At 42.8% G+C, this 8,624-nt stretch overlaps 1 pseudogene; it reads left to right on the forward strand.

Annotated features, from left to right (window-relative positions):
• Window positions 1-8,624, forward strand: part of LOC134411578 (arylacetamide deacetylase-like 3) — a 77,782-nt pseudogene that overhangs the window by 5,476 nt on the left and 63,682 nt on the right.

An 8,624-nucleotide genomic window follows, 5' to 3' on the forward strand; every position in this document is an offset into this window, starting at 1 on the left:
ATTTTACTTTACTAAATCCTAGAATTAAAAACTGTTGTGGAGATGCAACAGCCAGGAGTGCCTACTATCAGCTTCAGCTGATACGCCAGCTGCATTCCTTCCTAAAGTTGGAAGTCCTAATGACAGTAGTGCATGCGCTGGTAACTTTGAGGCTCTACTTCTGCAATGCGCTCTACATAGGGCTACCTTTGTGCCTCTTCATTGGCTTCCAATTCACTCCAGAATCCAATATAAACTTCTCCTGTTGACCTTCAAAGCTTTTCACGGTCTAGCTCCTGCCTATCTCTCCTCTCTCATCTCACACTATTGCCCCGCTCGTGCTCTTCGCTCCTCTGATGCCATGCTTCTCGCCTGCCCAAGGACCTCCACTTCCCTTACTCGGCTTCGTCCTTTTTCTTCTGCTGCCCCTTACGCCTGGAACGCTCTTCCAGAACACTTGAGAACTACAAACTCAATCACAGCTTTTAAAACTCAGCTAAAAACTTTTCTTTTCCCTATAGCTTTTAAATATTGAGTTTGTTCTGACTCTATACTGTTAGCTTCACCCTACCCGGTGCCTGTTTACACTTCCCTGTGCCTGTTTGCATTCTCCTTCCCTCCTTATTGTTTACTACAACTTTATTAGATTGTAAGCCTATGCGGCAGGGTCTTGCTATTTACTGTGTAATCTGTACAGCACCGTGCACATTGATGGTGCTATATAAATAAATAATAATAATAATAATAATAATAATGGTGTGGAAACTTCAACTAGTTCAGGTTGGACATCGGTACACCTAGGGGTGACCATATTGTTATGATCCTATGCTTGGACCAAGTGCAACATATTGTTCAGATTTGTATACACTTGGTAGAAAGACGACAGAGGCTTCTTGGGTTTTTTCTAGTTTTACTGAACTGCAGTTAAGGGTGAACACTGTCGCTCATGCAGAAGCAATGTCACACCCCTCAAACATGGAGGGGTTGTTTTTATACATTTATGTTATCAACACCATCAGCTTACATTCATTGGTCCATGTGATTTACCATGTTGATATGTGCTTGTTAGTGCAATCAAACATTTATTGAGATAGTAAACACGCATGTGCAAAGGCAGCTTATGGGTTAAGTTGGTGAGGTTAGTACTCAAACCTTATTGGTCCATTTGATCACTTACGTACGCTTCTTTGTCTTCAGCCCGTGGGAACTCCTCCCAAACATCACACCTTGTACTGATTTGTATCTCTTCTTTGTGTGTGTGTGTGTGTAACTCTTACATCCCCGTATGTGGAACCTCCCTCTGGGAGGACTTTCTGGGTGCTGTTATTGGTTAGTAGCTTTGATTTCCTATAACAGTGGAAATTAGGGGTGTGCACGGACCCCCCAATCCGCTTCTCTTCCAGATCCACAATTTGCAGATCAGGCCACTTCGCTCTGCCCCACTCCACCTATAGCTCCACTTTTCCCTCCCATAGGCTTGCATTGAAATCCAAAAAAGTATACAACTTTTTTTCTGTTAAAGTTAGAAACCTCAAGTTTGGCACCATGACACCTCATGGATGTATACACATGCATGCGAAGACTCAAGCCAATCCAAGCGTCCCCTGATTTTTGGGGAATTTTTGAAAATCGGACACCCAATTTTCAGACATGGACTGTTCTCCGACATTTTGACAGATAAAAAAATTGGAAGTGGGCACCCTCACAGATGCCATCTAGATCCACAATCATGCCAAGTTTCAAGCAAATCCCATCATCCCCTGATTTTTGGCAGGGTTTTAACCTCTAACGCACCACCCATAACCCTAATTAACACCCCTTTTGATATCTCCGTCAATTTTCATGTTAGAAACCTCAAACTCAGCATCATGATAGACTATCCATGGATACACAGGCATGCCAAGACTGAAGTCAATCCCATCATCCCCTGATTTTGGGGGAATTTATGAAAATTGAACACCCCATTTTCAGACATGGACTGTTCTCCGACATTTTGACAGATAAAAAATTTGAAGTGGGCACCCTCACAGATGCCATCTAGATCCACATTCATGGCAAGTTTCAAGCAAATCCCATAATCCCCTGATTTTTGGCGGGGCTTAAACCTTTTAACTCACCCCAAATCAAGTCCTATGCTACAACTACGTCAATTTGCACCTCAGAAACCTCATGTTCGGTCCCATGACAGCTTATCCAATGGACGCCAAGTTTCAAGCAATTCTCATCATCCCCTGATTTTTGGGGAATTTATGAAAATCGGACACCCCAGTATCTCAGGGATTTAAAGCTGCAGACAGGGGCCATTTCAAAGGAAATCCCAACATGCCATGAATTGGGGAGTAGATAAACCTATATGAATCTTCTTCCACACTTGAAAAATTGATTTGGAACTTCCAAAAGTCTAAGTGAGTGCAGGAAGGACTTATCCCCTGAGTCAAAGCAAGACACACAAAAAACATCCCTGCGAAGTGGGCAGGGGAGGAGGGAGGGAAGGCAGGCAGGCAGGCAGCAGACATTTCTGGGGGCACAAGGAAGTGAGCCAAGGATAGTTTCAAAGCCAGTAATGCAAACCATCCCTGTGAGGTGGGAGCAGCACAGAGAGATACCTTTTCTTTTGCATCCCATAACTAGGAGGCTAGGAGGATAAGAGTAAAGCTTTGTGATCCTTGCTTCAGAGTTGTTTGACTGCACTGTGATCACAGCCATTATTAAACAACAACAACAATAATAATAGTAATGTTAATAATAGCAGTACTAATTAAAATAGCAATAATAATAACAACAACAACAATAAGGAGTTGAACCACAATGAAAGCTTGCCTGACTTCACTGAAGAGGAAAAGCCAGGAGAGCTTGGGCTATGGGGTGTAAATATAAAATGGAATAAATAAATAAATAAATAAACAAAGGAGGGGTGGAATTAAAAGCAGCAGTGTTGCTGAATAAACAACAAGAAGATTTTTTTAAAAAAGGCTATATCTGTCTTTTACCAGTAAGAGGATCGTGGACGTGCCAGGGGGAGGAGGAACTATGCCAATTTTGACTGGCCCTGTCTAGGGACCATTCTTTAAGAAGCAAACTAACACTTCAACTCATGATAGGCATTAGCTTGCTGATTCACTGGTTTACCTTTGGAGGGCTCTGATGACCCTCCAGGGCAGGACACAGTGTCTGTGCACTGGGCACATCCACATGCCCTAGGGGACCTCATCCCCTTGCACCACATCTATTCAGTTGTTCACCAAGGTTAGGGTGGGTAGCAGTGCTGTGTTTCCTATCTGTTATTTATTTGCTTAGTATATGATTTCAGGTTGTGTTTGTGCATTTGTTGGGGCTACTGTTTTAAAAAACATTGGGAAAAGTCAGTTCACAGACTAAGAAAGAGAAGTTTCCCAGTATCCCAAGTCCCGTTTTGCTTATCCCCTCCTCCAACTTTGGGATCATGTGATCATGAACCTGCCTCTCAGCACTTCAAAAAGGTACCTCTCCAGGTTTTTTTACCCGATTTTTAAAAAAGTTATAGCAAGCGAACCGCACCACGCAGAGAGCTGAGAGTAGGCTCAAAATGACCCCCAGCCACGACTCTCTAAGCACAAGAAGTTTCAGAAAGATAGCTTTAAAAACAACACAGTTATGCCCTTTTCTTTTCCGCAATGCAATCCTATGGGCGAAATTTTTCAAAATGGCGATCGGAGCGCTCCGCGAAAATAGAAGCGCTTCTCCTATGGGCGCTTCTCTTCACCTTGCTTCTAAGGGTCCACGGTCCACTTCTACTCCGCCTCTGGGCAAGGCGGAGCAGGCCAATTCGCTTCTGATTCTCCGATTCTAATCGGAGCGGAGCACACCTCTAGTGGAAATTACATAAAGTTGGTATATTACACCAACTTTAAAATCACTTCACTGGCTGCCAATTAGTTTCTAAGCAAAGTATGAAGTGTTGGTTATCACCTTTAAAGCCCTACATGGTTTGGGTCCAGGCTACCTATGGGATCACCTTCTCCCGAACAACCTGCTCCACGCACTCCGGTCCTCTGGGAAGAATTTACTTCAATCAGTCAAAGTTAGGCTGATGGGTATTACCCAGAGGACCTTCTCTTCTGCTGCTCCCAGACTGCGGGATGGCCTACCAGAGGATACTCATCAACTTGACAATCTAATAGCATTCAAGAAAACTATTAAGTCTGATCTCTTCTGGCAGGCCTATCCAGTGGAATTTTAGGATGTTTTTAGAATGTTTTTAGGATGTTTTTCAATCCTAAATTATGTTGTTAATTCAGTTTTATGTATTTTATATTTACTGTTGTTCCCCGCCTCGATCAAAATGGAGAGGCAGGTAAGAAATAAATTTTATTATTATTTTTATTATTATAGGCCAAAAGAATAAAGATTAAAAGTGGTGGTCTTCATCCAAACACTCTCATGGGGATCCTGCAGAACCAAGGGGAGCACACCAATGAAAGTTAAGTTCAGCCGAAGCCAATAAATAAGTATCCTGTACCAGGCCTATAAACTAATAGAAGGGAGATTAGCCTCACAGCACAAGGAAGCATTTTGGACACAGCATGAAACAGAAGAATTTTTAAATCTTAGACTGAACAACTTTGACTGGTCTAGAATAAGCTTCCACCCAAATCTGAGCTCCGTATAGTAATTGAGCTAAAGGTTTAGCTTTAAAAACTTTATGTGCTGAGGATATATGGTTATCCCCTTTTGTGTAAAAGAAGCACATCAAGATTCATCACTCTGAGATGCTTTTTCCACCACATATTTCTGTTGGGTTGACCATGATTCTTTAGATTTGAAAGAACATACACAGAGATTTGAAGACTGTTCATCCAAATACCATATGTGGAGTGCATATCGCCTAGAGAACACCATAACTTTGGTTTTCTTATAATTCACAACTACTGTTGGTTTTGGCAATATTCAGAAAATGCCCCATCAATCTTTTTTAACCCCAATTTTGTTTGAGAAAGAAGCAACATTTGCATACATTAGGATGAAAATAGGTATTGCTGCCACTTTAGAGGCGTGAAAGGCTGGAGACGTTACTTCACAATATCATATACCAAGTAAACATACAGGGGCCAAAATACAGCCTTGCTTAACTCCTTTTGTGGCTAACAAAGGGCATGTAAGCTGTCCACACCTTCAGCCAAGTATTATTATATAAGCATTTAATCAGAAAAAACTATTTCTGAGGAATTTGATTTGTCCCAGAGTCTTGTACGAGACATTGAATCAAAAGCAGCTTTCTCTTTTTTTAAAATAATTTTATTGAGTTTTCAAAAAAATACAAGGGGGGGAAATCCACAAGCAAAACAGATTCCCATTCCCATTCCCTCCCAAGCTTGGACAAGTTCAAGTTTGTTCTTCTTCCGACTTTTATATTCTGATTCTATTCCAGGGTGGTATATTAATTTATCCTATTTCATTCCTTTATAATCTTCCTTTATGAGTCCCATAGATTTCAATAATAATAATAATAATAATAATAATAATAATAATAATAATAATATATTTCTAACCTGCCTCTCCATCTGGATCGAGGCGGAGAACAACAATAATTATAAAATACATAAAACTGAATTAAAAACATAGTATACATTATAAAAACATCTTAAAAACATCCTAAAATTCCACTGGATAGGCCTGCCGGAAGAGATCAGTCTTTATACCGTTCTTAAATGCAAAAATAGATTGTCAAATTGACGAGTCTCCTCCAGCAGGCCGTTCCCCAGTCTGGGAGCAGCAGAAGAGAAGGTCCTGCTGCTGGTGGGTGGTTCCTCTGACCGGACAGAGAGTGTTCAACCTGTTCTGGGTGGGGTTGCACTCCCACTGAAGGAGCAGGTTTGTAGCTTGGGGGTTCTCCTAGAACCATCTTTCTCACTTGAGGCCCAGGTGGCCTCAGTGGCACGGAGTGCCTTCTACCAGCTTCGGCTGTTGGCCCAGCTATGCCCCTATCTGGACAGGGATAACCTAGCTTCAGTTGTCCATACTCTGGTAACCTCCAACTTAGATTACTGCAATGCACTCTACATGGGACGGTTCAGAAGCTGCAGCTTGTGCAAAATGCAGCAGCCAGGTTGATAACTGGAACCAGAGGGTTGGAGCATATAAGACCGACTTTGGCCCGCTTGCATTGGCTGCCTGTATGTTTCCGAGCCTAATTCAAGGTGCTGGTTTTAACCTATAAAGCCTTACACGGCTTAGGACCACAATACCTGATGGAATGCCTCTCCCAACATGAACCTACCCGTACACTATGATCAACATCTAAGGTCCTCCTCTGGGTGCCTACCCCGAGGGAAGCTCAGAGAATGACAACCAGGAAGAGGGCCTTTTCAGTGGTGGCCCCTCAATTATGGAATGATCTCCCTGACGAGGCTTGCCTGGTGCCAACGTTGTTATCTTTTCAGCACCAGGTCAAGACCTTTCTCTTCTCCCAGGCATTTAAACAGCATTTAATAGCATATGCTGAGTTTTTTAAACTGACACCAGATTAGTTGTTTAAAATGGATATTGTGTGTTTTTGTTTGTATTTTATGCTTTTTATGGTTTTAAATTTATATATTTCTTTTTATTGTTCACTGTTTTTAACTTTTGTAAACTGCCCAGAGAGCTTCGGCTATGGGGAGGTATATAAATGTAATAAATAAATAAATAAATAAATAAATAAATAAATAAATAATAACTTTTCATTTATTGCTATATCCAAAATTTTCTTTTTCCACATAGATACTGTCAACACCTGAGCTGTCTTCTAGTTACTTGCTATTCATTGCCTCTCAGCTGCCAACTAGTTTTAGTCCACCATCTTTTGTTTTAGTGGATATTGTTTGAAAGGGGAATCTTTTGGGGGGGGGATCTCATTCTTCATTTTCTACCTTCCCCTTCAATGTCAATGGGTTTACTCTAAATATGATTAAATCTGGATCCAACACAATACATTGGTAAAGAAGCTGCCTTATGTGCAGGTATGCTTCCAAACCTGACTGGAGTGGGCAGAGCAGAGCAAGAGGGGATTTCCAATGCTGGTAAAGACTTGCATGAAAATATTGAGGTGAGGAGGGTAAAAATGACTCCCTGAGACACATTTAGCCCTAACACTGGCTTGAGACAGGGATATTGCATGCACACTTCTGATCTGCTGATCGGGAATGTTCCTGGCACACAAACAAATGCATAGATACCAGCCTTGACCAAGGTGTGGGTGGGGGCTTAATATTATATTATTCCTTCTAGGGATGGAGTAATCTGTACACAAATCTATACAATTTTTTTGTCTGCATTTCTCTGAATACATGCATTTTTGTGTAGTTTTTACCTAATGTACACATTGTTTACAAGCGAGTCTCCTAATATACCACATCTTTGAATTTTATTTCCACAAATATGTTCACTTCTTTGAGCACTTTACCCTAATACATGCATGTTGTACCTATTTCGAATGGCGACCTCCAATGTAACATTTTGAAAAATAACCATTTCCATTCCCATATTGGTTTGGAAGTGCGAACTTGGGTATGTTTTCCTTCCCATGTGAGCTGAATGAATGTATCTCCCATCTCATTTCCCTCATGCCAAGACAATGGAAGGACTCCTCCCCTCTGAAAGGACTGCAGGATACAGCCAGTATTAGGCTCAAAGGCAGCTCCAACACCTCTAGTGAATTGTCTCAGAGACCAAATCCCTCCCACAATGGCTGACTCTGGAACAAAGAGACTCTGAAATGCCTCCCCCTCTGAACTGACCATGGGGAGGAAGAAGGAAACCAACCAAACTAATTTTATTTCTCATGAGGACATACTTATCCAATGTTGTATTACTAGATTTCAACAACATTTTGCAATCAGGTGCTCTCTTGGTCATTCACATGGCTGTGGATAATGGGAGCTGTAATACAAACAACCAGGACCTACCAACCAGTTGGTTGTTGTTGTCTTTGTTGCTGTTGTTGTTGCTGTTGTTGTTATTAGGGATGTGCTCCGCTTCTCCTCGAACTGGAGAAGCAGGAGCAGAGCGGGGGGGGTTTCGCCTACCCTTAAGGCAGAGGCGAAGAGGATTGGGGGGCCGGCGGAGCGTTGCGAAGAGGATCGAGGTGAGGGCGGATCCTTCGCCTCGATCCAGAGCTCCGCCAGAAAGGTAAGTGGGGTTTACCGGGCCCTGCCGCTGTCGCTGTCGCCCATGCAGCGACAGCAGCAGGGCCCAGTAAAAAAAACCCTCCCTCCTCTTCCTTACTTGTATCCGTCCTCGGTCTCTCGGCTTCTTCAATTGAGCCGCGGGCTCAATTGAAGAAGCCAAAGGACCGCGGACGGACGCAGGTAAGGCCCCCCTCCCCCTTGGTCTCTGCAAGTAAGGGAGAGGAGGGAGGGGGGCCTTACCTGGCGCCACTCCCCTCCACTGCGGAGCTCAGATTCGGAGCCGGAGCTCCGCGGCGAAGAGGAGCGGACTATGGGCGGAGCGGCGCGGAGTGGCGTGGATCTGGGGGTCCGTGCACACCCCTAATTATTATTATCTCTTTCTTACTTGTGGTGATTTTTCTAGATGGACATGATGGGCTTTGCCACATCATGCTATCTTTTACTGATTCCAGAATTTCCTGACAATTGAGCCATGTTTTAATTATGGCTGCTTTCTGGATG

Source organism: Elgaria multicarinata, chromosome 20, assembly GCF_023053635.1.
Source record: "Elgaria multicarinata webbii isolate HBS135686 ecotype San Diego chromosome 20, rElgMul1.1.pri, whole genome shotgun sequence".
NCBI classification, from domain to species: domain Eukaryota; kingdom Metazoa; phylum Chordata; class Lepidosauria; order Squamata; family Anguidae; genus Elgaria; species Elgaria multicarinata.